This window comes from Budorcas taxicolor, chromosome 9, assembly GCF_023091745.1.
Source record: "Budorcas taxicolor isolate Tak-1 chromosome 9, Takin1.1, whole genome shotgun sequence".
Taxonomy (NCBI): domain Eukaryota; kingdom Metazoa; phylum Chordata; class Mammalia; order Artiodactyla; family Bovidae; genus Budorcas; species Budorcas taxicolor.
In genome coordinates, this window is record NC_068918.1 from 82,935,816 (window position 1) to 82,960,584 (window position 24,769).

The window sequence follows — 24,769 nt, forward strand, 5'->3', positions numbered from 1 at the left end:
GAGAGCAGACTAGAGAGTATAATTTCTCATGGCATTTGTAAGATTGGGACAGCTCAGGGGGCTTGGGCACTAGGAAGCCACCGAGGAGAGGTCAGGTCTCACCCCCGGTGTTGAGGCTGTTTTCGTTCTGACTGGTGCATCTTACTAGTTGGTGTATTGGTTGCTGCAGGGTAAATGTTACAGCGAGAAATCTGAGCAGTTCCCAAAGCACTGTTTGGAATGATTGCAGGTAGTTCCTTGGAAGGGTGTGCAGTGTCTGCAGTTCATGCTTGTTTTGCTAAAACACACACACAGGCCAAGCTCCCCATGCTGAAGTCTGTCTCATCTCTTCTGGGCCCCTTTGTGCCTTGTGGGTCTCAACTCAGGGTGCTGCCTCCAGAGACTGTCCCCGAGCACCCAATATGTGGTGGCCACCCAGCCACCTGCTAAACTATTACTTTTTTATTTACTTTTATATTTATTGAAATGTGTTTTAAATTGAAGAGGGCTTCCCAGGTGGTTCAGTGGTAAAGAATCCGCCTGCCAAAGCAGGAGACACGGGTTCGATCTGTGGGTCAGGATGTGTATGAACATACTTAATCACCATCACTCCATGAGAAAAATGTTTTTCTTATTCCCATCTTACAGAAGAAACTGACCCAGGAAAGGTCAAAGGCAGGATTCAAAAACTCAGGCAGTGTCACTCCCCCAAAATTTAAACTTTAGGCTTTTCAAACAGGTGTCTTTCAGTCCTGGCATTTGAACTTCGTGGAAACATAAGTGAAACACCTCTCCGAGGCTAAGTGCATATTCCTTCTGAATATTCTAATGTAGATGACACAAAGGCTAGTCAATACAAAGGTTACCAGCTGCTATTAAAATGTGTACCTTTAATGTGTGCTATATTTGTAAATAAACCCAGAAATGTGAGAAAACTTCCTGCTTGCAGGGAACATAGTGTAGAACGTGATAATTCTGCGAAGGAACATTTCACATTTTTAAAACAATAAGAAGCAAACTGAATCATCAAAATCTGCTCCAGAGCACAAATTTCTCACCACATGACACTGACTGTGCCTCTGGTGTCCAAGGCAACTTGGTCGTGCAGACGGAAGCCCCTCGAGACCTAGGATTTAGCCTTCCCAAGTCAGGGAGTCAGGACTGCAATTGTGCAATTATGTGCAATTGTCACCTTTGTGGTTTATCATTTACATTCAAGGTTGCAAATTTGGGGGGCTTCTGGCTGGTTCTGGGCTGTGGGTAAGCTCTGGTTGGCCTGCAAAATATGTCCCTGACAAGTATTTTCAGGTTATGTAAGTTAGTTGCCTACCTGTAAAAAGTGGAAAAATTTACATGAAAGCAACATTTTCAATGTTTCTTGAAAAGGAGTTTCGGCTGGCACATCCCCAGGCTTCCGCATTCCCATGGCAGTGCTGAGCTGGCTCTTCGGGGTGGGTTATCATGGGCCAGATGGCCACGGTCCCCACCGCTGTGTACAGTCTCGAGGCACTGAGTGTCAACTGCCATTTTTCCTTGAGTTAAGTAGTTTTATTTCTAGTAGAATTGGGAGAAAAGTGAAAAAAAGTTGCGATCTACCTCTGTATCCGTAATGGAAAAATAGAAGATGTTTCTGGAGAGTTCCTTTTTTTTTTGGCCACGCCTTGCAACACGTGGGATCTTAGTTCCCCAATCAGAGATCGAACCCGTGCCCTCTGAGTTGGAAGTGAAGTCTTAACCACTGGATGGCCAGGGAAGTTCCTAGAGCTTCTTATTGTAAGGAAAACAGAACACAGCATTTGTGTGTGTGTGTGCTGAAGGATACTTGTACACATTTCATTTGCTGACAAATGGTTTCTGTCTCTTAAGACTGTAGCACCCCGACCTGCTTCATTCATAGGTTTCAGACAGCCCTGTTATGAGACTGATCCCTCCTCTGGACAGTAAAAATTTCCTTCTGCATTCAGACACCATTCCTTTGCTTCATTTTTGGTCCTTTCTTTCAGCAGCAAATTCTCCCTCACCTTCCTTGAGCTCGGTTCTTGGGCCTCCTGGCTCGGCGGACTGGGAACAATCTGTGCATGCGTGGGGACTCGGGAAGTAGGTTCCATCCTGCCTTCGCCACTGGAGCCCCAACATTTCCCAGACTTCGTGGCACCAGAGAGGGCCTGTGGCCTCTTTTGCTCTGAGTGGGGTGACACAGACTGAAGCCTTTAGGACTCTCTTCCATGTGCGTTTGATTTTTAGTGAAAAACATAAGCTGGTGTTGCCCATCTGTTCTGTTTTACAAGGTGGCTCTGGCTTCATCGTGAAGACGGTCTAAAAGGAGGGAGAGAGCCGGGAAGAACCGTGAACCCTGACTGCTGTTGTTTGTAGGGTGATTGTGTAGAAGGGGGGTGTAGAATGTGTGTGTGGATAATGATGGAAGGCTGAACTTAATTAGTGGAAGTTTTAGGATGACTCATCTGAAGTCCGGGGAAGGGGTTCTCATCTATCAATTGGTGACTTACCAGTTGAATGTGCTCCCTAATAGAGCTGGGAACTTTCCATCCCTCTGTGTATTTAGGGAGAAGGGAGGGGTCCATCTATCAGGATACTGGAGATGGTTCTCAAATTGGATGAGGGACCAGGCTTGATAAATGGATGACCCACAGGGTCTCTTCAAAAACTCAGATTCAATTATTCTGAGTTAAACTGATTAGGAACCTTTCAGCTGAAACAGTTTCACTTTAGTCCACAAAAAGAAAATATTGTAAGTGGAGTGAGAGACAGAATTTAACACTTCTTAATTACATTGAGTTCTGGGCAGATTACTTGTATTTTCTTAACTTCCAACATAACCCTTCAAAAATGTTGTAAACAGATGTGTCTAGTGGTTAGTATTTATAAGACAGGATTTTACAAGCATAGTTCCTATTAGTAAATGATTTTTTTCTACTAAAATTTTTTATTTTAATAATACCTTATCTGAAACTCATTTTGTAGGTTTATTTCCATTGGTAGCATGATTTTTAATACACATTTTGTCATTTATATAAAATATTACCTGTTACTTGGTATAAAGTGTTCTCTATTTAGTTTCAAAATTTAGGATTTGGGGGAATTACCTGGCAGTCCAATGGTTAGGACTCTGTGCTGTCACTGCCGAGGGTCTGGGTTCAATTCCTGGTCAGAGAACTAAGGTCCAGCAAGCTGAGCACTGCAACCAAAAAGAGAAGAAGAAAAAAAAAAAAAAAGATTTAACTCCCCAAATTTAGAATTTTATACATTGTCGATAATTGTTAAACGTCAAAGTGTATTTAATTTGGATATGGGGACTTAGAGAAAAAAGGTTCTTTAAAGGAAAGCTTTTTTAAAGAATTTGCTCTAAATCTTAATTTTTATGTCACTTAGTATTTGCTCATTCTTAAAGTAATTAACTGCTCATTTGGTTAAATTTTTAGGGCTTAATTGTTATGAAATGTAAGGTACTACTTGGACTTCATAAATATTTACACTGTAAAATCTTTCATTTTCATAACTGTCTCCATTAATTTTATTTTTTTGCACATTTGATGCCTTCAAAACACTTAGAAAAAGATTGTATTATGAAATTTAGATGTGCTGCGGTTTTAAAGCAACTACATACCATGTTAATATTGCATCGTGAATTATCTTAACATTGACTGTAGATTTTGTAGGCACCTCCAATTTGCTTTTGAAAAACTTGAAAGTCATTTTTGCTCTCTATTTTGTCCTCATTTTGTAAATACTAAGTTTTTCATTGATTTACAGGAATACTGTTTTCTTTTTAATCCACATTTGTGAAGTTGTGGTTTTAAAGCAACACTTTACCATGCTAGCATTGCATTTTGAATTGTCTTAGAGTTGGCTGTTGACTTGAAAGGTGCATGACTGTGGGCTGTTCACGCATCTTTGTGAGGCTAAGGCAGCCTGGAATGTGCAATGCTACAGGAGAACAGCTGGACGATTTCAAGTAGGCTCCCTCTGGGAGATGTGCTTGGTGGGCATTGATAATGTGTGAATGGCTTATTTTAAATGGGCTTTAGAGTCTTCTGACACAAATACATAGACTGCACTGGATGCTCTTTTTTAAAAAAGTTTTTATTTTTATTTTGTCTGTTTGTTTATTTATTGGCTGTACTGTGCAGCTTGCAGGATCTTAGTTCCCTGACCTGGGCTTGAACCCTGGGCCCTCAGCAGTGAAAGCGTGGAGTCTTAACCACTGGACTGCTGGGGAATTTCCAAATGCTCTTTTCTTTGCGTGTTTACCACCACTGCCATCATCAACATCACTCCATTCACTCACTCAGTCATTCACTGACTCAATGGATATTTATTGATTTATTGGGTATTCACCATGTGCCAGGTACTTTTTAAAGTGCTAGACATAACAGTAGACACTTAACAAGATCTCTGCTCTGCATTCTTGGGAAGGTCTTGTGTTACACAATCTGCGTGTATTATTTTACTTAATCCTGACGACAGCCCTGTAAGGTAGGTAGTATTATCTCCCTTTCGCAGATTGAGAAGCTGAAAAGTGATGAGTCAAATGTTACACCACAGGGTCTGAGGTCAAGGAAGAGGGACCCTAATGTCTGGGGCCTGAGCTGTTTTGCTGGCCCCTGGGAGCAGTGACTAGGTGGCAAAGGAATTCCATGTGTCATTTGTGTGGGTTTCCAGTGTCACATGTGGGAGGTAAAAGTTTCAAACTGTGGGAGTTTGGATATGAAGGCCAGCCACGAGTCTCTGGGCTAATTCAGTTGCATTTGGTTTTAGAAACAGACTTGTTAAGATTTTTGCCTTTGGATGAAATGGGGAGGAAGGCCACCTCAGGTAATATTTATTTGGAGTTTAGGGTTTTCACATGAATATTTTACATGTTTCCTTTTCTTCTGGTGTGGCTTTCATCTAGGACATTTTTGCAAAGGCATCGCTCAATCCCGTATCTTTTCAGCCCGTGTTATTTGAAATCCTGCTTTTCCATCACGATGCGGCAGCAGACTAAAAGCTTCTTTAGCACGTTACGTATTGTGGAGCTTTTCCTCATCTGTGTTATTTCCTCAAAGGTGGATGTTTATATTTGTGAGAGATTATTCTGTCTTTTCGGAGAAGGCAATGGCACCCCACTCCAGTACTATTTCCTGGAAAACCCCATGGACAGAGGAGCCTGGTAGGCCGCAGTCCATGGGGTCACTGAGGGTCGGACACAACTGAGCGACTTTACTTTCAATTTTCACTTTCATGCATTGGAGAAAGAAATGGCGACCCACTCCAGTGTTCTTGCCTGGAGAGTCCCAGGGACGGGGGAGCCTGGTGGGCTGCCGTCTATGGGGTTGCACAGAGTCGGACACGACTGAAGCAACTTAGCAGCAGGAGCATTCTATCTTTTGGGATCCTGTTTGGGTAAAAGTAATTTATGTTTTTAGTCTTTATTATTACTACTATACATGTGTGTGTGTGTGTATACACGTGTGTGCATAGTCATGCCTGACTCTTTGGGACACTAAGGACTGCAGCCCACCAGGCTCCTCTGTCCATCGAACTTTCCAGTCAAGAATACTGGAGTGGGTTGCCACAAGCCCACGTCTCTTAAAGCTCCTGCATTGGCAGGCAGATTCTTCATCAACTGCACTTCTTGGGAAGGCAGTATGTGTGTGTGTGTGTATGTTTTTTTTTTTTTTTAACCAGATGAAGCCCTTAGAATTGACTATAGATTATTAATACAAAGTGATGCTTGATAGAATATTCTTTCTGTATCATTGTGTGTTTGATGTCAGAAGTGAAGAATATGGTAGGAATTGAGTGTCTTGATTTTTAAGCGGAGAGGTTATTTCTGAGAGTTCATATTCCTTTTTTTTTTTTTTTTGTTCCTGACTTTCTTTTTTTGTTATTATTATTATTTTAATTTATTGGGAGTGTAGATACAATGTTGTGTTAACTGCTGTCACAGAACAAAGTGAATCAGTCATGTGTATTCATGTATCCCCTCTCTCCTGGATTGCCCCTGTCCCAACAGACTCCTTTTAAAATTGTATTCTTAATGTCAGTTTTTCTGTAACTGCTTTAGATTAACTACTTATATATTTTTATATTTTTATTCTAGATAGACATTATTATCCACCCCGTTTTATGGTGAGGGTAATGGGATTTCAGTTCAGTTCAGTCACTGAGGAGTGTCCGACTCTTTGTGACCCCATGAACTGCAGCACGCCAGACCATCACCAACTCCCGGAGTCCACCCAAACTCAGGTCCATTGAGTCAGTGATGCCATCCAACCGTCTCATCCTCTGTTGTCCCCTTCTTCTCCTGCCTTCGATCTTTCCTAGCATCAGGGTCTTTAGAAGGCTTCTAAGTCACTAGGAGATGAATTTCTAACTCATGTCCCGTGTGAAATCTGAGATATTTCCACTACATTTTATGTTAATTAAACATTTCTTATTAACTGAAAGTTTATTCCCTTTTACCAATCTCTCCTATTTCTCCCTCCTCCATCCTGGCAACCATTTTTCTACTTTGTGAGTGTATTTGTGTCACTTCCTTCTAACCTTTTATTAAGAATATCTGTGAAAATACAGAAAAGTTCAAAGAATTATATAGTGAATAGTAGACCTAGACAGCATATTAAAAAGCAGAAACATAGAGACATTACTTTGCCGACAAAGGTCCATCTAGTCAATTTTCCAGTAGTTATGTATGGATATGAGAGTTGGACCATAAAGAAAGCTGAGCACTGAAAAATTGATGCTTTTGAGCTGTGGTGTTAAGAGAAGACTCTTGAGAGTCTATTGGACTGCAAGGAGATCCAACCAGTCCATCCTAAAGGAAATCAGTCCTGAATACTCATTGGAATATTCATTCTCCTCTTGCGGAGAGCTGACTCACTGGAAAAGACCCTGATGCTAGGAAGGATTGAAGGCAGGAGAAGCAGGGGACGACAGAGGATGAGATGGTTGGATGGTATCACCAATTCGATGGACGTGGGTTTGAGCAAGCTCTGGGAGTTGGCAATGGACAGGGAGGCCTGGCGTGCTATAGTCCATGGGGTCGCAAAGAGTCGGACACGACTGAGCGACTGAACTGAATAGACCCATAACTTGAATTCTACTCTGTAATGGTTAAAATTTTGCTATATTTGCTTTTGCGTGTGTCATTTTGCATTGTGTGTTTGAGGACAGAATATTTCTTTTAGTAATTCACCTAATGCTCAGATCTTTGCCAAGGAATTCAGTTTTAATGACTATTAATGCATATTTCCTGTTATAATATTATGTCAGAATGAAGCATTAGAAAGATAAAGTTTAGGTTTTATGATGTGGAAATAATGCTGGGTCTTGTAATTTTAGGATGAAGTACTAAACAGAGTATTTTGCTGTAGTTGGATGAAGTCTAAAGAACTTGAAAAATCTAACATAGTTTGAAACCCCAAGTGACTCTATAAATTCATAGAACTACAGTTACTTGGGTGACCTCAGTGATAAAAAATGGAATCAGACAATGCAAACCCATTGGAAGTGTCTGAGGAATGTAGGAGATAAGTCAGTCTTTTGGGCAGTTCTGACTTAGAGTGATCTATGTGTATACAGTATATCAGAAGGTCAGAACTGTGTTAAGAATAATAGGGATGCAAAAATATTTCCTTGCAATTAATTGTTCTTCTGATATGTTTTCCACCCTCAGAAACATATTCGTTCTGATATAATTCCCTTTCTCTCCTTTGTATCAAGGAGTGGCTGTTCTGTCTCAGGGTTGTTTGGAAGACGCGTGCTTGTTTTCTGTTGGCTGATACTTCATTTTTTGGGTAACAGAAATGACGGTACTGGATCTAAAGGAATAGGGCTCAGTGACTTAGACTGCACCCTCTCTTCTTTTGTATTTACCTAGACTTTTTTTTTTTTTTTAATACAGACACAGGTCAAATGAACATTTTGGGAATTCCCATGTTTTCTGTTATATGACTTGGCTTCCGTGGCAACCGTCTGACTTCAGTCCCAGGGCTTGTGGTTACTTGGGTGGCAGGTCTTGGCTCTGCAGTGGTGTGGCCTTAAGCAAGTCACTTGAAGCCTCGTTTCTGATGAGGGGCTTGGAGACGGGAATTTTTTATTCTTCTTTCTCCACCGGCACTAAAAAATTCCTTGGTTCTGTGTTCACTAATACAGATTTTTGTGGAGGATAGATGGCTGTTTATAACTACTGGGCTAATGATGTTTTGTGATGGCTCTTATTATGTGTCAACTAAGGTTAGAAAGTGTATCTTCAAACGTAGATGAACTACTTGGAAACTGTGTGGAAACAAAATTCAGTTTGCGTGTGTGTGAGTGTGTACCTGAGTGTGTTGATGTATGTATGTGTACATCAATGCTCATTTTTTAATGCAAGATAAGGAATTAAAAGCTTGTGTGTCTAAAGCAGCATCTTGTCTTTAGTATCACTTAAAAACCTTGTCTGTTGCACGTATGGATCCACTCATATTTTTTTCAAACAGGTCTTTAAAAAATTTTTTTTTGCTTTTTAAAAAATATTTATTTGGCTGTACTGGGTCTTAGTTGTGGCACGCGGGGTATTTAATCTTTAGTTGTGACATGTACGATCTTATCTGCAACTTGTAGGATCTGGTTCCCCAATCAGGGATCGAACTGGGGCCCCCTATTTGGGATGGTAGAGTCTTAGCCGCTGGGTCACCGGTGAAGTCCTTTATTCACATTTTTTATGAGAAGCGCTTTCTGAAAAAAACTGTTGTCATGTGTTTGTCCGGAATAACTGGGAAACCTCTGCTTAAACTGTTTTCTTCTATGGACTATAATTTCAAAAACTGAAACTTAAAATGGAAAATCTTACTGCAGAGATGGAATCTTATTCTCTCATTCAGCACCCCCTCCCCAATACCTCACCTTATCTTTTGGGGATTCTTGAAATGAGGGGTCTTCTTCAAAAGTTACAGCAAGACTTCAAAACCTGTGAACCTCTGGTGTATCACTTTTTTTTTAAGGGCAGTTAAATGCTTTTTTTTTTTTGGAGAAAATAGCCACCTTTTGGAATAACAGGGACTTCTAGTGTAAGGCTCTGTAGTTTTCAGCTCTCAGGAAAATGAAGTAACTCCAGCAAGGCACAGAGAGTGCACACCCTCTATTTTGCAAATCACAAAATGATTCTGAACGGCTGCTCTTGAGGCAGGGTTTTTATGGCCGACATTCCAGCTGTGGTTTTGGAGACAGAATGTTTACTACCGCTCAAACACCAGGATGGTAGGTGTGTATTCTTCCTGCCAAGGGACTTAAAAAAGCAGCTGAGGCACCCTTCGAGTGAGTAAACCTTTATTCAGCAAACTGGGGAGCCGCGTTCCTATGGAACTTTGGTGGTAATTCTGGAATGCGGAGCCCACAGCAGCACAGTCATGGGCGAGTCCGGCGGCTCCAGGCCTGATGGCAGGCTGTTCTGGCTAATCGCTGCCGGCAGCCCATGGAAAACCACTTTCTGGTTAAGCCTGCATCATACTCTTCCCCCAATGGAAAAAATTGAACATGATGAGGGTGTGTAGCTAGCAGACAAAAATACATCCAGCATTGCACAGGATCTGTTTTTAGCTCTTAACGGCCGAGCATTTGAAGTGTTAGCACGTTGTTTCTTGCCTTACCATGGGCAGAAAGAAGAGGGAGTCTGTGGATGTATAGAGAGACCCTAATTAAAAGAGCCTGAGAAGCACTGGTTACATCCAGAGTTCTGGCAAAGGTAAGGCTATAAATGTTCATTTCCCCGCTTTTGCAGTTGAGGCTTCATTTTATGCAGTGAGAGATCAGCGTTTCTCGAAATATTCCTTTTTATTTCATTGGGTGCTGACTTTTGTTTCACAAGATTTTGTACTTGAGCGGCCCACGTTGGTGGGCACAAGGGAATAGTCCCTTTCAAGCTGGAGTGTGAGGATGCTTTCACTCACCTATTGGTGATTGATGGCAGTTTCCTCATCCTGTTTTACTACTGAACTCTCCCCAAGTGGATGGGTATATGCCGTAGGGATTTCTTTTTTCTGCTGCGTCAAGGAAGTTCCATTTCTCAGTCTGATCATGTTAAAGCATTAATGGCCATGACCTTATCTTTACCAGTTGCTTCTCTGAGGGCCCGGAAAGAAATGAAAATGTGCAGAGAGATTATATTTTACAGTTTCCTGGTTATTACATAATTTTATCAGGGCTTCCTTTGGAGCTGAGTAAGCTCTTTCGTTAAAGAATTTCTTTTCGAACTTGTAATGGGATGTTCACTCTTTATTCATGTTTATCCTTAACTTTTCCTTAATCTTTCTGAAAAAGAAATAGAATCCCTTGTAATCTGTGTGTGTGTTGGGAGGGGAACCTTATTGTAAGTAGAAGACTGATTCATGTCATAATCCCTCCAAGGTGGCTCATTCATTGGGCATTTGTTTGAGCCCTGAATTTATCAGCAGCGCTAGAGGGATGGATTCGGCTGAGTACTTCTCTCAGCTTTACGTTAATTTGGGCAAGCGTGTAATTCTCAGAAAATTGGTAGGTGGAGAGACAGAAATAGGAAGCTTTATTGAAGTCACTGTAAACTTGGAAGGTTATTTATAGAATTTCTGAAAAGTCAGTGTGCTACAGAACAGCTACTGGAGTTTTCCCTAACACGTTTTCAGCGTTTCACCATGGCCCTCCGTCCATCACACTCAGGAATTCTAAAGTTTTATACTTGCAGTAGAGTGAGGCTATGAGTTATTTCAGGGCGGGTAATGTGTGGGCCTCTTCAGTGGGTGTCTTCCTTTATAGAGAAGTGTTTTGGGGCTGGAGGAATGTGAGTGTTGCCCAAATAGGTTAGAATTAATAGGGATGTTGGTAGAAACGTAATCATAAAGGTTTTATTTATTACGCTTCCTTTGCATGTAGAAAGTGAAGCTTTGACAGGGCTGGCAACCATTCAGAGCAGGGAAGGAAGAAGCCCCAGCTGCCTTCTTGTGTAGTCACATTAACACTTGTCAGCCCCTTGATTTTCACCAGAGCTTGTAGACAGAAGCTGAAGTCTGTTGAAGAACCTTCTGACTCTAATCCATACCGACGTGGTGTTTTGAAGGCAAGCAGATAACACCTTCCTTTGGGTACTTTTAGTGCAGAGGGAGTGACTCGCAAAGCCTTCTTCTTACCGCAGGCCTGGTCTGGGAGGCTTGGAAGTGCAAGATAAGCGCTAGGCTTATTGCCAAGAGATTATCCTTCCGAAGTGGTCCTTCACTTAATCACTAAGTAGAATAGATGATGCTGTCTTGGTGGTCCAAGATTGTGTTTGAGAAGAGCCATGTTGCCCTTTCCCAGAAATCTGATGTTGGTGCAGGGTCCCTACAGCCTCTTCCTACAACAGCTATTGAATGGATGTGGGAACAATACAGAGAGGAACTCACGCTCCTTAAATATCCGGTGGGGCACTTTTCTGTGTCTGTCCGGGTGCCTCCAGGTTTAGCCCACTTTGTTAGATTAATTTACGTAGGGAAAATAAATCTGACCTGAGATTCCTTAGCTCAACTGTGAGATTAAAGAAAAGGCATTTTCTTTTGATGGAACATTCAGAACATTTTTGGACACATTAAATTGGAAAAACAATTTCTTTTAAGCCCTTGACAATTTACTTATCGGTTGCTCTGGGTCCTTGTTGCTGTGTGCAGGCGTAATCTAGTTGCGGCGAGCGGGGACTGCTCTTCACTCTGGTGCGTGGGCTTCTCATTTTGGTGACTTCTTTTGTTGCGGAGCACAGGCTTCGTAGCTGTGGTGCACGGGCTTAGGTGCCCGTGCCATGTGGAATCTTCCTGGTGAGTGAGTGAGTGAAGTCGCTCAGTCGTGTCCAACTCTTTGCAACCCCATGGACTGTAGCCTACCATGCTCCTCTGTCCATGGCATTTTCCAGGCAGGCGTACTGGAGTGGGGTGCCATTGCCTTCTCCAGAGGATCTTCCCGACCAGGGATCAAATCCATGTCCCCTCCATTGGCAAGTGGATTCTTATTCACTATACTACCTGAGATGTCCTGGTTGTATTTTTTAGTTTCTAGTGATAATTTTTGTTTGTCCTTTGAAATTGTGTACCTTAAATAAAGGCCAAGGTAAAAATGGCTTTACTAGAAAGACATTTAAAAAAAAAAGGATTAAGATATGGAATCAGAGAAATAGCAATAATATAAGAGGCAGGGAAAATAGATAAACCTGAATTTTTGACCCTTGAAAGGTACTAAACATTGTATTTATAGTAGTTTGGATTTTAGTGATGGTGTGTTGAGTGTCTTTTGATTATTCAGTTCCATGTTAGATGGACTCCCAAATGCTAGGAGATGTTAATGTCAGTGTCTCAAGGACTATATCTCAGACTCTATTGTTAGCTATTTATAGTCTGTGGTATTGTGGAACTGAAAAGGACCTTAGGCAGTTTTTCAAGTGGGAAAGCTGAAAACCTACAAAACTGAAGCGGCTTGTCCAGAGTTACTGAGATGGTTAGTTGCTGAGCTGAGATGCAATACCAGCTGTCTTGTGGATCTTTCTCTATACTATCTGCTTATTTAATTGGGAAGACTTTGGCTCATCCTAGTGGTGCAGTGGTAAAGAATCCACCTGCCAAGGCAGGAGATGCAAGAGACAGTGATTCAATCCCTGGGTTGGGAAAATCCCCTGGAGGAGGAAATGGCAAATCCGCTCCAGTATTCTTGCCTGAAAAATCCCATGGACAGAGGAACCTGGTGGCCTACAGTCCATGGAGTCGCAAGGGTGAGACGTGACTGAGCATGCAGCAGGCACACATTCATAGCTTGTCTTGATGTCGTTATAAATTGATAGAGACATGATACATACACATATGCACACACACACGCATCCATCTGTTTTCCCCTTCACTTCCTTCCTGTCTCTGACTTCCATACCTACTTACCTACCTACTTATCACACCAGACAAGCTTAAAGCTATAGTCAGAGACAAGACAAAGACTTGTTTTTCTTGGATCCTAATTAAGTTCAGAGCCATACACTCAGTCAGTGGTCCTCATTCCCATTAACTATTGCCAGAGAGTTTTTGGTGCCCATGTATTAACCTGTGTGATAAGGCAGCTTTGGCTAGACTTCACCTGTAGTCTGTTCCTGTTTTGGCCTTAGATTAAGATGTTTTTTTTCCATGATCCCATTCTGGTATGAGACTGCCGTTTTCCTTAGTTCTGGGCCTGACAAGAGAGGCCCTGGAAGGGAAGAGAAGACAGCAGATGGACTCTCGCTTTGGTGCCAAGGTAATGTAAGGCCGTTTTGGAAAAATAAACTTTACGTGTGAAGTGATAGACTCGGTTATCATTTCGTTCTAGGAAAGGGATGTGGTAAGTGCTACAGATAGTGTCAGGAAGAAGTCGGTCCAGGGCGTTCCCAAACCTTAAAGATAGGTTTGGAAATCCTGGGTATCTTTAGGACAACACTGGAAAGTGATAATGGTCCCCATCCTGTTTTTGTACTTGACCGTGACACATCTCTCATTGCAGAATTGTTAGAGTAGGATTGCTGAGATGTAAAGAGCTCAAGAGATATGTGGAGTGTAGGAGAAGGAAATGGCAACCCACTCCAGTGTTCTTGCCTGGAGAATCCTGGGGACGGGGGAGCCTGGTGGGCTTCCGTCTATGGGGTCGCACAGAGTCAGACACGACTGAAGTGACTTAGCAGCAGCAGCAGCAGCAGCAGCAGCAGCAGCAGCAGCAGCAGCAGCAGCAGCAGGGGCTGGGAAGGACAAAAGCTAAAACTCCGTATCATTCGAGCCACTGAGGAGAAACTGAGTGGATAGACTCGTTTTCAAGTCGTCTGTGGCCACTTGTGGAAGGTGGAGTGACAAGTGAAAAGAAGCATTGTTCACAGACAGTCATAAGCCAGGAAAATCCATGATATCAAGAGGTCATAGCAAGTAAAGAACTCCATGGAAGCAGACGCACGTTCACAGAACACACACACACTGTCACATACGTGTATCTGCATATATATTCTGTTGACGGTTGATAGGATGGTCACAAGTGGATCAAAAGTTAAGTACAAAATAGGAAACCTCCAAACTCAGAAGTAACTGCAGCCTGGCGAAAACCTTCATGATAAATCGTCAGAGTTCCTTACTAGAGTTGATGCCTTTTTGTCCTGGTGCCTTATCTCATGTGTGTGTTATCAGTGGTTCTCGATGCTTTCCTGAAGTCTCTCTAATAGTGGAGGGTCATGGCTCCAGGGTCCGTTCCCCTTCTGGTGCCTGAGCAGCCCTGGGAGGAAGCCTCCTTCCCCTTTGGCTGATGAAGGACCACGCAGGTCTCCCCTCTCTCCTGGCACAGCTGATTCTCTGCAGTCACCCCCATTCACGTGCTGGGATTTCTCCTGAAGACAGGCAGACACACACCCACTCACCTACCCACCTACCCACGCTCTTTTGGATTCCTAGCAACCACGGGATTCTCTGCTCTTCATGGTAGAACTCCTGGCCAAGTTGTCTCTATTCACCATCTTCAGTTTCATGGACCTCATCTTCAGACTCACGTCAACCCAGCTTTCTCCACCTGGACCTGCTCAGGTCAGGTTCCCTGAGAGCCTCCATGTTGCTAACTTCAGAAGGGCTCTGTTCTCAGTCCTTTTTCCGTGAACCATCAAATGCTCACAGTCTCCTCCCTAAAAAGCCTTTTTTCAATGGGGCTTTGTGGACAACATATTTTCTTGGTTTCCTTTTTTTTTTTTTAATTTTTATTGGTGAACAATTGCTTTACAGTATTGTGCTGGTTTCTGCCACGTATCAACATGAATCAGCCACTGGCATGCATATGTCCCCTCCCTCTGGAACCTCCCTCCCATCTCCCACCCCACCCTACCCCTCTAGGTTGTCCCAGAGCCCTGGTTTGAGTTCCCTGAGTCGTGCAGCAAATTCCCACTGGCTGTCTGTCTTACACACGGTAATGTGTGTGTTTCCATGATTCTCTCTCAATTCGTCCCACCTTCTCCTTGGTTTCCTTTTAATTGGATTCACTGACTGCTCCCCCTGTTGCTCCTGATTTCTTGGCCCTTTGGTCCTGGGCCTCTTTGGTGTCTTCTGTTCCCTTGGTTTACTTATTCCCTCGGGAAGTTCATCCACTGTGTTTATCAGGCATCCTCATGAGGGTGAGAGCAGGTTTGCACCCAGGCCCATCTCTTCCTAGAACTCTGGTCTCCTAAAGCCCAGTGCCCACTCAGCATTGGCACTTGAACGTCCAGTGGGCATCTCCCACCCGAGACATGCAGAACCCACCTCTTTGTCTCCCTTCCAAGGGAGGGAGGGACTGTCTTCCCCATTCTCCTGGGAGCTTAGACTGAAGATCAGATCGTGGTGTCGTTTTTGACCATACTGCTCACTCGCATCCACCTGGGCCTCCCATTGCCTCTCCTTTCACCTGTCTCTAGACTCCCCACCGGAGTCTGACCCTCCTCACCTCTCACCGGCAAGACCCTCCCAGCCCTACAGGCCCCGGCTTCCCCCTTGCTGCCCGCAGTCCAGATCAGCCTCTTGAAATATACCCCATGAGGAGGCACGTCTATTCACAGCCCTCTATTAGAGACTTTCCATCTCAATGTGGAAGCCAGAGTCCTTACAGTGTCCCTTAGGGCTGGACCCTGTGGCTCCTTGACCCCTATCTGACCCCTCCTGCTCCAGCCATGCTGGCCTGCTGCGTGTCCTCCACTCTGGGCATTTGCACCTGTCTTCTGTTTCCGCAAAATCACTGCAGATGGTGACTGCAGCCATGAAATTAAAAGATGCTTGCTCCTTGGAAGGAAAGTTATGATCAGCTTAGACAGCATATTAAAAAGCAGAGACATTACTTTACCAACAAAGGTCCATCTAGTCAAGGCTATGGTTTTTCCAGTAGTCATGTATGGATGTGAGAGTTGGACTATAAAGAAAGCTGACTGCTGAAGAATTGATGCTTTTGAACTGTGGTGTTGGAGAAGACTCTTGAGAGTCCCTTGGACTGCAAGGAGATCCAACCAGTCCATTCTAAAGGAGATCACTCCTGGGTGTTCATTGGAGGGACTGATGTTGAAGCTGAAACTCCAATACTATGGCCACCTCATGCGGAGAGCTGACTCATTTGAAAAGACCCTAATGCTGGGAAAGATTGAGGGCAGGAGGAGAAGGGGACGACAGAGGATGAGATGGTTGGATGGCATCATTGACACAATGGACATGGGTTTGGGTGGACTCCGGGAGCTGATGATGGACAGGGAGGCCTGGCGTGCTGCGGTTCACGGGGTTGCCAAGAGTCGGACACGACTGAGCGACTGAACTGAGCTTCTGTTTCCAGTGTTCTTTCTTTCCCCAGAATCTGCACAGTCTCCCCCTCCTATAAGTCCTCGCTTAATGTCACCGCCATGAGGTCTTCTCTGCTCCCCTTTCTGAATCTGTAGCTCCCCTCCCCTCACGTTACCTGGTTCCCCCCTCACCCTTTATTTTTTTGCTCTGAAGGAGGAAATGACAACCCACTCCAGTGTTCTTGCCTGGAGAATCCCATGGATAGAGGAACCTGGCAGGCTAGAGTCCATGGGGCCACAAAGAGTTGCACGTGACTGAGTGTCTGAGCACGCACTTACCTTATAATTTATTTATTGTCATGGTTTATTGTTGAGTCTCCCCACTATAATATAAGCTCCATAAAAGGGATTTTTCTTGGGGGAGGAGGTGTATTTATTGCTATATTCCAGGGCGTAGAACAGTTCTAGCACAGACTAGGTGCTCAGGAAACATTGATCACATTATTTAGTGGAAATGTATCCTACTTAAGATACCTGATGATATAACTAAAGCACCTAAGTATGCTAAATACCGTGGAGCCCCTATATTTTATCTCAGAATGTAAATGTCATATTTTACTTCAGGATCTATGTTTCTTTATTATGGCAGCAATGTTTAGATTACTTAGCATTGGATGAAGTGGAAACTTCAGGAAGATTCCCCCTTGGCTATTCTGCTCACCGCTCCCCCAACCCCGCCACCCAGCCAACACGCATACATTGTCTTGGTTGTCATGCCCCACCCCCACAGCCTTCAGGAGGCATATTCTAAGTTTATAATTGATATTTAGAATAATGACCGTGCAGCTTACACTATCAAGAAAACAAAATTCTCATTTGTGAAGTGTTCTCTGTAGGCAGTAGCATAGAATAAGTACATTTGAACGTTCCAGCTCCTCAGTTAACATTTCAGTTCTTCATTTCATTCTCATGTCCCGATCCCCAACTGCGGAAGCCTCTGCTGCCTGGAGAAAGGGTACCCATGCATGCATGCTAAGTCACTTCAGTCGTGTCCGACTCTGTGCGACCCCATAGATGGCAGCCCACCAGGCTCCTCTGTCCCTGGGATTCTCCAGGCAAGAATACTGAAATGGGTTGCCATTTCCTTCTCCATAGGGAAAGGTATTTATGAAAGGGACATGAGTCACAACCATTCTTCTTATAAGAGGAGCCTGAAAGTTAAGTTGGACGTTTTAAAAAAAGATATGGAGGGACTTCCCTGGTGGTCCAGTGGTTAAGACTCCATGCCCTCAAGGCAGGAGGCCTGGGTTTGATCCTACACGTTGCAACTAAGAGCCGGCACAGCTAAATCAATAATAAGTAAATATTAAAATATATAGGATATTTTCAGATTTCAAAAGTACAGGAAAATTTGAAATTATATTGGTAGAAATACATCTATGCGACCCCATGGACTATAGCCCCCCAGGCTCCTCTGTCTATGGAATTCTCCAGGCAAGAATACTAGAGTGGGTCACCATGCCCTCCTCTAGGGGATCGTCCCTACCCAGGGATTGAACCCAGGTCTCCCGCATTGCAGGTGGATTCTTTACCATCTGAGCCACCAGGGAAGCAACAAAAGTGAAATCCAGAATTTCCTACCTTTGGATTCTTACCTTTGCTCCTTAGGGATCTTGGTCAAAGTATTTAACCCATGGAGGCTAACATTCCCTTTCCTGTAAATCAAGGATGGTTATGTCAGCTGTTGGGGCTCTTCTGCCCTGCAGAGGCCTGACACACAGCAGCTCAGGACATATCAAACTCTCCCCCTTCTGTCTGCACGCCCATCTCCTTGAGGTGACAAACATTCTCAATTCCTGTAAATTATAAAAGGTAAGCTATCAGTGCTAATACTAGTCCTTTTTTCCCTCCCCTGCAAGTTTCTATAACATTACTAGCTAAAATCTTACCAAGTTTGTTTTGAATAATACATGTTTTATGGAAAAGTTCAGCAGTGATTGGTTTAATTTAACTTCAGGCCCAAGAACAACTTATATTGTGGCTTTCAGATAAAGACTTAAGAGAAATGAATGCTTCCATCAGGCTGTAAGCCGGATGGGAGTAAAATAGTTACACATTTATGAGGGTGAGAAAAGCCCCCGTTTAAATGAGGGGAAAGCCGTGTGGTTTAAGCCTGTTCATTTTTTAAACTTAAATGGAACAGTAATATAATGAAGAAATACTTTGCCGAGAGTAACCTGGTGGAATCACCAAGGTATATTTTGGTCACAGAACATGAGTGAGGTTCAGGAGCGCGATGCCTGCTTCTGATTTACGGAAGCGCGTGCCGCACAGACAAGTCTCGGAGTCAGAGAGGCTGTGTGTTTACCGCCTGCGGTTCTGATGCCTGCTCTTCTGTTTTCATCTTGGTGTGAATCTTGGGAGGTGCCTGCCCGTGTCTGAACTCGATGGTTGTAGAATGGCTCGTGTTCCTTACAGTTAAAACAGAGAAGTTGTTTAAAAGTCATGCGAACCACTTTGAATCCCATATTCATAAAAATTCCAAGAGAGGGTTATTGAAAAGTCGTGTTAACCATTTTGAGTCTTGAGCATCTTCGTTTTCGGCTGTCACTAAAGCAGTACTGGGTCTGCAGAGATCAGGCTGCTGGCTAACTTTTGGATGAGACATGTACACTTGGGAGACAAATACAGAGTGGAATTCAACATTTGGTACTAAAAACGAAAAAGAGAAATATCCATGCTACTGTGCTAGAAAGAGCATGGATGGAAATGTGTGAGACGCATTTTGATAATTTCTGAAGGAAAAATAAGAAACAAGGTTTATCTTTAGCTGGATTATTTAGACTATATTATTATAGTCTATATAATATGTAGACTATATTATTTTAGGCTATATTAGTTCTGTAAATTTTTATGGAAAAGGTGATTAAAAAAAAAACCAAACTTTGAAATATTTTCAGTTTCTGTGATGGCTCAGATGTAGCTGGGCCTCTCAATTCACTGACATTCCAGAAACATACCAGTAATATTTGTGGGACTGTTGGGCTCACCACATCTCTCGGAAACTCAATGCCGTTAACGTTATTGGGAACTTGCTTATTGATTCTACAAATGTTTTCATGTTAATTTTTGCATCCCCTTCCTACACAAGCTAATAAGGCTTCTGGGGAAGGGTTCAAATCATAAGTCGCTGTTATTTCTCTCCAGTGCCCAGTACATGGGGGGCTTGGGGGGGAATGTATAGGTGTGTCTGCAAAAATTCACGCTGAACTGGTGAGTGGAACTCTTCTTTTACTTCAGTTCCCCAAGTTTCCGTCAACACTAAGAACATTTTCTTATTTTGCCAACTCTGCCTCCCACACGAATCTTTGAGCTATTGCTTGCTGGGGACACCTTCCGAGGTGGTGTCCCAAAGTGTCCCTAGGAGATGGCTCACGTGGGATGCTTCTGGGGACAGGGTTGGGGGAGGGCATGAAGGTGAAGCTGATGGGCAGTGACCAGCAAGATTTCGCCCAGCCTCCTCACTCTCATCCCACCTCCTCCTCTTGCCTCCTCCTCATCTCTCTCAACATTGTCCCTGACACTTGTGCCCAGGCCTTGCTGCCCTGTCGCCTTTCCTGAACAAGCTGGGGGCTTTTTCCTCTCAGTCCACTTGTTGATTCACTCACTTGCGGATTCAGTAGGTAGCCCTGGCGTGCCCGTGCCCTTTCCTGTTCCTTGGATCGTCCTTCTCTCTCTTCATCCAGCAGAATCCCACACATCCTCTAGACCCAGTTCTTCATCTGACTTTTTTAATGGGGTCATTTTTAACTTTCACAGGAAGGATTTGAATGTCCAGTGGTTTGTCTTAATTTGTAGCCTGGAGAAAGGTGAAGGCCTCCCGTGTGGCACATCCTTGATGGAGAGTCCTTTTCTCTCTTGATCTTCTTTTCTCAGGCTGAAGTGTTTCCCTTGGGTGATGATTTGTTGGATGCTTCGAGACTCTCTAGACCTGGGTTGCTATTGGATCTTAGTAGAATGGATGTGTCATTCTGATGAAATTACCACTTGGCAGTTTTATGAATCATTGTTTTTGAGCTCTTTTTTTGACCATTACTCAAGGAGATGTAAATTTAATTCACAACCCAGTATATAGGCAAACAGAAGCATGCAAAAAAATTTGGTGTCATAGGACAATTTTTACCCTTATTGGAATGTAATCCTCTCTCTCTCTTTTTTTTTTTTTTCCATATTCCCTGCTCCATTTCCATTCTATTCATTTACAAATACTGGTATCAAATCATTGCATAAATGTCTTGACCCAACAATGGGTCATGAACCCTTGGACAAACACTTCTGTTAGCAATGCTGCAGATGTTAATTTCTTTCTTTTTTTATAAAAACAGGTGTAAGTGCTGAGACACTGCTTGTGATAAATTGGCTTACTAAGGTGATGAACTGTGCAGAAAGCTGGGCTGTTGTCTCTGTGGAATTTATTGCTTTTCCTTTACTGAATACCAGCCATGCTTGTCTTCTGAGGTCCTATTCCGGGCATCCCTTGCTGCAGATTGGTTTGTCTTTTCATCTGTTAATATGCATTTGGAAGGAGTCCCATAGAATTGAAATAGACCCAGTGGGACTCCACAATGGATGCTTAGCTTTCGAGGCCTTAGGAGCAGTCCTCATTCTGCCCACTTTTTAAGGATTACTCTCCCCAAGCACTATTCCTACGGAGATCAGATGTTCCTTTCGCCTGCGTCTTCATATAGATTAGGGTCAAGTTTTCTTAAGATTAGAAATGAGTTCCTTCAGGTCCTGTTACCCCTGCATTTGGAGTGCAGCTCATGGACCAAAGAGGGCAGAAGCAAGTTTGGGCCATATTGACAGAGTTTGTTAAGTTTAGGTCCTTAGTTTCAGTGCTGTGGTTTTAGATGTTTAGGCATATTTGTTCTTCAGTTTCCATGTTTTTAATGAGACAGGCAATAAAATTTTAAGGCAGGGTTTCTCAACCTCAACAGCAATGATGTATCAGTTCAGTTCAGTTGCTCAGTTGTGTCTGACTCTTTGCGACCCCATGAATCGCAGCACACCAGGCCTCCCTGTCCATCACCAACTCCCGGAGTTCACTCAGACTCACGTCCATCGAGTCCGTGATGCCATCCAGCCATCTCATCCTCTGTCGTCCCCTTCTCCTCCTGCCCCCAATCCCTCCCAGCATCAGAGTCTTTTCCAATGAGTCAACTCTTCACATGAGGTGGCCAAAGTACTGGAGTTTCAGCTTTAGCATCATTCCTTCCAAAGAAATCCCAGGACTGATCTTCAGAACGGACTGGTTGGATCTCCTTGCAGTCCAAGGGACTCTCGAGTCTTCTCCAACACCACAGTTCAAAAGCTTCAGTTCTTCGGCGCTCAGCTTTCTTCACAGTCCAACTCTCACATCCATACATGACCACAGGAAAAACCATAGCCTTGACTAGACGGACCTTTGTTGGCAAAGTAATGTCTCTGCTTTTCAATATGCTATCTAAGTTGGTCGTAACTTTTCTTCCAAGGAGTAAGTGTCTTTTAATTTCATGGCTGCGATCACCATCTGCAGTGATTTTGGAGCCCCCCAAAATAGTCTGACACTGTTTCCACTGTTTCCCCATCTATTTGCCATGAAGTGATGGGACCAGATGCCATGATCTTCATTTTCTGAATGTTGAGCTTTAAGCCAACTTTTTCACTCTGTACTTTCACTTGAGCCAACTGATTCTTTATTATGGAAATTGTCCTGTGCATTGTAAGATGTTTAGTAGCATCTCTGAACACTGCCCGCTAGACGCCAGTGCCCCAGTGTGACAACTAAAGATGTGTTTCAAGATTGCCAAATGTCCCCTGGGGACCAAAGTCACAGTGGTTGAGATCAGCTGGGTAAACATGATGCCAGTTCAGTGAGCACTTAGGTTATTTTCTTACATTTTCTAATATGTAATACAGGTACATGACTTGTGTCATTGTCTTTTTTGACATTTGACACATCTGACAAATTAGTTTTATGTGCTGTAACTATTGGGGAATTGATCAAAATCAGATAAATACTGACTGGAAGTTGAAAAATTCCAAGTTTTTGTATGTGCGTGTATATATTTATACATATATCTATATAATGTATTAATGGTTAACAAAATGTTTGAAACAGCAGGCTGTTTTAATATTGATATTATAATGCACCAAGTTAAATTTATAACTAAAAATTAATAATAGTACTGTATATTAGTGTTTGCTTTTCACAGTTTTTTTGGGTGGTTTCACATATATTTCTACATTCAATTCTCGACTCGTGGCGTAGGTAGGACAGCTATTTTTATCCTTAAGTTGCAGATGGGGAGAATGAAATGCAGAAACCACAAGTAATTCACCCTGAAACTCACATGCTGTTTAAGAACTTGGAGCAGGGCTTAAACTCAAGTTCTGCGACACAAACCAGTCTGGGATTCTGAGGCTTGTCTCCTTAATGATTGAAGTTCCCCCTGCCGCCACAGCCTCCCACCACTAAATAAAGGGAACTAAGTAGATATTGTTAGGGTTAATGGTGCGTCCTTATCTTTTATTTTTCCAGCTCTTATCAGTATCTGAAATGCTTGCCTTGTCCAGTGATGGGGTTCCTCTTTCATTATAAAAATCTTTCTGAAATTATGTGGGAAGCCTTGTTGATATCTCATGGTTGGGAGAACTTGAGCTCTCCTTAACCGCCTCGCCCAGCCATAAATCTGGCTTTTGTGCAGAGTCCCCACGCCTCTGTTCTGCTTGCTACATCAGTCAGCCCCCAGCCCTCCTCACAGCACCATCTGGTCCGCTGGGGTCGCCCTTGACTTCCCTGTGGTCGCTCCATCTGGGCAGTCGGTGCTGGCGGAGACAAAGCAGCGCTGGAGGACTTCAGTTCCCTTTGCTCTAAACTCTATACTGTGTGAAAGTGGAGACACTGGCATTTTTGATGCATCAGTTTGAGACCAAGCTCAAGGCAAGTGAAGAAAAGGTAAAGCTTGAATTTCCTCCTAAAAGATGATTTACTGTGAGATTCAGTAGGTCACAGGGTTGCTGGGTTTCTGATGACATACTTGTGAAATTCCTCCACATTGCTGGGCGTTTCTGGGGTGGTAATGGATTGCGATTTTAAAAAGTTAGTTTAAATTAGGTGTTTGGGGTTAATATATATGCACTATTATATATAAAATAGATAATCAACAAGGTACTGAATAGCAGAGGGAATTATACTCAATATTTTGTAATAACCTATAAGGGAAAAGAATCTGAAAAAGAATATATGTGTATCATGTGTATACATATGCATGTATGTATTCATGTATATATACATGAATTGTATATATATGAATCATATGTGAATCGTGTATATGTATATATGAATCACATGTACTTTGCTGTATACCTGAAACGCACACAACATTGTAAATCAATTATATTTCAATTAAAAAAAAGAAACGAAAAAGTTCCATTCTTATTTGTGATTTTAGCTTAAAAAGCTACATAGTACATTCATAAGGTTGGGGATTGGAAGGGAATGCAGGCCACAGAATACAAAGGCTTTTTTTTCAGGTTCAGGAGATTGTGATCAATTTTTTAAAATCCCAATATTTTATGATAATATTAAAAAAATTGTGGAAATAAATGTGTACACAGCATAGGATATTTGTGAAGTACACACAGCCTTAGCACCATTTCATTTATTCCTAAGTAACTTCACTTACAATTTCTCCTGGCCAGCTGTGGGCCTTGTGGTACGTTAGTATACCTGATATGTATTTCTGCAGATTATGTACCCAGTGTGCATGTTTTTATCTACAGGGGGCTTTTAACTATTTCTTTTCCTTTTAAAAAAATTTCACAGGAAATCTATCATTTTGATATTGTCAGCCTGCTTACTATGAATAAATTTTTTTTTTTAACTTGAATACTATAAAATGCTTTTAGTAAAGGATTTCAGAAACTCAGGGTTGGAGAGAATCTGACCTATTTATTCTATTGCCTTCAGACAAAAGTCCCAGCTGAAACTTGACAGATAAATACTGTTCAATTTGCCAAACTCCTCAGAGACAGTTCTAAAATTTTCCTCAGAGATTACCCTTCCCTGTCAATAAATTCCTTGTAAATTTAGATAAATTCTTCTTGTCACAGTTGAGGGCTGTTTTCTTTCTGCAGGAGTGATTGGCCGGGGCTGTTGAACAGCTGTCAGCATCACCCACGTGTCACAATGCACGTCATATCTGCCTTTGGGCTTTTCTCTAGGCAGGACTGTGTTTATTCTTGAGACATGGCCTCATGGGTTTATACATCAGTCTTTCAGACAGTTCCTGTTAGGATGATTCCTACTTATAGTCTGTGCCCAGATCAGCCTTCTAACATGTGAAGCTGCTTTCATTCAACAGGTATCAATTAAATGCTTTTGTGAGCTCAAGATGCAGACCTTAGCAGATCGAACCTTGGAAAGGACAGGGTCCGGGGCTGTGTGTTTTGAAATAGGACATGAAATTTTAAACTAAGATATTTAACTTT

At 42.7% G+C, this 24,769-nt stretch overlaps 1 protein-coding gene across 5 annotated transcripts in view; it reads left to right on the forward strand.

The window, feature by feature from the left end:
• The window catches only part of TIAM2 (TIAM Rac1 associated GEF 2), a 238,380-nt gene that overhangs the window by 88,910 nt on the left and 124,701 nt on the right, over positions 1-24,769 (forward strand). For 2 of the 5 annotated variants that reach the window (XM_052645852.1, XM_052645851.1), the window contains exon 1: positions 9,570-9,706. The exons of the other annotated variants lie outside the window; for them this stretch is intronic. The gene's annotated coding sequence lies outside the window, so the exon portion shown is untranslated. Of the gene's footprint in view, positions 1-9,569; positions 9,707-24,769 lie in introns of those variants that run through there. 5 annotated transcript variants of the gene reach the window in all.